The sequence below is a fragment of the Condylura cristata genome, unplaced genomic scaffold (genome assembly GCF_000260355.1).
Source record: "Condylura cristata isolate star-nosed mole 26May11 unplaced genomic scaffold, ConCri1.0 scaffold00003, whole genome shotgun sequence".
In the NCBI taxonomy this organism is placed as follows: domain Eukaryota; kingdom Metazoa; phylum Chordata; class Mammalia; order Eulipotyphla; family Talpidae; genus Condylura; species Condylura cristata.
In genome coordinates this window covers 47558414-47561434 of record NW_004567104.1, presented here as the reverse complement: position 1 = coordinate 47561434, position 3021 = coordinate 47558414, and the positions used below count along the sequence as shown (strand labels likewise).

The window sequence follows — 3021 nt, the reverse complement described above, 5'->3', positions numbered from 1 at the left end:
CTCCCACTCAGTAGGATGTCTGTTTTAATTATAATTTCTTTCTGTTGTGCACACATATTTTTAGTTTGTTGTAATCCCATTTGTTTAATTTTCTTTTTTGTTTCTCTTGCTGTCATAGTCAAGTCTGCAAATTCATTACTGAGTTTTTCCTATTTTTCTCCATGTAGGTTAAATTATAGCTTCAGTTCTTATTTAAGTCTTTGATCCATTTTGAGTTAATTTTTATCTATGATGCAAGACAGTGATGTAGCTTCACTCTTTTGCATGTGGCCTTCTAGTTTTCCCACAGTCATTTGTTGAAGAAACTTCTTTTTCCAGTGTATAATCTTAACTCCCTTGTCATAATTGTGTAAGCGTGGATTTATTTCTGGGGCTCTAATTGTAGTCCTTTGATCAGTGTACCAATACCCTAGTATTTTTATTACTGTAGCTTTGTAGTATAGTTTGAATTCTTAGCACATGATACCTCTCTTCTCTTTTGTTAGGATTGCTTGGGCTATTTGGAGTCTTTTGTGGTTCTACATAATTTTTCCTTTTTTTTTGGTAGATAAGATTTTTATTTAAGATTAAGATGCAACAGACACAAGGGCACAAGAGATTACAGTGCTACTTCTGAAATCACACATGCAAGAGACCTGCCTCGTAAGAGACAGCAAGTAATTTAATCTAAGCTCCTGTCTTCCTCTTCATACCTCTTGTCCTTGCAGATGCCTTCCTCTTACTCAGATCTGGCACTGTTCTACAAAGCTTAGGCAAATACTTCAGCATCACTCTTCCTGGCAGCCTCCACAGCCTCTATGGGCAGGCCAGACTGGCACATGATGGGGACCCAGCTGCCCAAAGGCCACAGCTGCACTGAACATGCCCAAACCTGCTGTAACTGGGGTGAGGTCAGTGTGTTCTAGACCTCCTCAAAGGGCAGATAGGACAGCATTTGCTTCTGCACATCCATGTAGGTGAGGATAGGTCCCATGATCTCTAGTGTCAGAACACTGGCCATTTCAATTTGCTGACTACTTTCTGGCCTAGATGGTTACATTCATAGGGGCTAGAATGCTCTGGAGGTCACTTAGCTGAATGGGGCTGGCTGCTGTGCTGGCTCCTTTGCTTACACTGGGTGCAGGGCTAGAGTCAGTTGCCATGGCAGCTGCTAAAACAGAAGGGCTGAGGTGGCTCAAGCAGGAAAGACAGTGGAGGACTGGGTGACTGCTGCCAACTGGATCCGAAAGCTGAATGAAGAGCTGCTTGCTTGAGGACCTCTCCCCAGTGAGCTGGCCAGGCCTGGCCCAGTCAAGACCCAAAGTCGACCTAGTCTCCAGGCTGGTGGATGAATGAACTGTATGCTGTGGCTTATGTTCCCCAACAGGCTTTGGAGTCTGCTCTCCCCACCCAGGGTGGAGAGGTTTTGGGCTGCCTGCACTGACCCTAGTGCTCTAGCCATGAGTGATGTCAATACTCATTGACTTTGCAGTAGTGCTTCTCTCCTGCTCCATCTTGGGCTCCTGCATCCAGAAGAAATGCTGCTTGGAACCACCACTGCGAACAATAAGGCACATACTTGAGTTCGCTCATGTCATCGGCAAAGATCATCAGGTCATCTTTCACGTGCCCAGAAGTCCCGTCTTTGCAGCACAAGTGAATGAAGGAGTTGACTGTCTGTTGGATGAACAGCAGCCCTTTCAGCTTATTGGGGGTGACACTAGTTCCTTTTAATGACATTTTCCTGCCTGAAGCTCCACCAGATACTCATTAGAGGACCCCACCGGAGCCTTGCACCAGACTGGGAAACAGTGCACCTGAAGTCATCATCCTGGCCCATACCATGAGGCTGGTTCCATGTAAATTTCAGTAATGTTTGTTCTATTCTTTGAACAATGCATTAATAGGGATTGTATTAAATCTGTACATGCTTTGGATTTGTCTGTTTTGCTTATTTTTATCAAAGAATCAACCTTTGATTTTATTGAAGTTTTGGACTTTGAAAATTTCTATTTCATTAATTTCTGCTCTAATTTTTATTATCTCTTTCCTTATACCAGTTTTCAGTTTTATTTGTTCTTTTCTATTCCTTAAGGTTTTGATTACTTATTTGAGCTCCTATTTCTTCATGTGGGTCTGTATTGCTATGTACTTTCCTCTTCATACTGCTTTTGTTATGTCAGATTCTGGTGTTTGATGTCTTCATTGTCATTTGTCTTGAGGTTTTTATTTCTTTTTGTAGATAATTTCAAGGTTGAGACCATTGTGTGCCTTCACACTGCCCAACTCTCCTCTCTCTAGGGCTCCGGGCCAGGTGGCAGAACTGTGATTCTCCTGCCCAGGGACCAGAACCTCCAGGTATTTCTCTCCACCCACCTCCAGCCTAATGAAGCATGAGTCTCTCACTGTCCCTTATGGTATGGTCCGTGCTGGTCTCTGGTGTTCAAGTTGTGTTCTAGTTTTTGCCCCATGTTATGCAATCCCCTGGATGCAGTGTAGGAGTGATTTAACTTTTATATTATTCTCCCAGGAGCAAAGCAAATTTGACCAAATTTACTTTCATTTATATTTTATATCAAATCATTAAAAAATATGGAGTCTCAACTTCTAAATTTTTTGCTAAATCCCTTTTATGAATATATGGTTTCAATTATTGTAACCAAAGAAAACTCTGTAAATAACTAAAAAAAAATCAACATTGGTTGTTGATATGATACCAACTCTTCCATGTTTTCTGTAAGCTCTAGTTTTCTTTGCTTGGGAAACTGCAGTCTCTAATTGCAGTAACTTCTCGCTCATTGTTGAAATCAGAGGTCATGACCATGCTGGTGTATTCCTTCTCATCATTTTGTCACTAGAAGAGTCATTAATCATGGCTGAATTGATTGTATCTTGGGTGTGATTGCTAACATGATATAGTAGTCACTGGAATATAGTAATAGTGGAAATAAAAGTTAGAGGGAATTCTTCCCAAAATACAAGGAGTATGAAAGGTTCATAACATGGGAACTAGAATCAAAAATTCCATATCTGTCTACTGTG

At 41.3% G+C, this 3021-nt stretch overlaps 1 pseudogene; it reads right to left on the bottom strand.

Moving 5' to 3' along the window:
- Positions 1–661: 661 nt before the first annotated feature.
- LOC101629665 lies at positions 662–1809 on the bottom strand (annotated as a pseudogene).
- Between the last annotated feature and the right edge of the window lie 1212 nt (positions 1810–3021).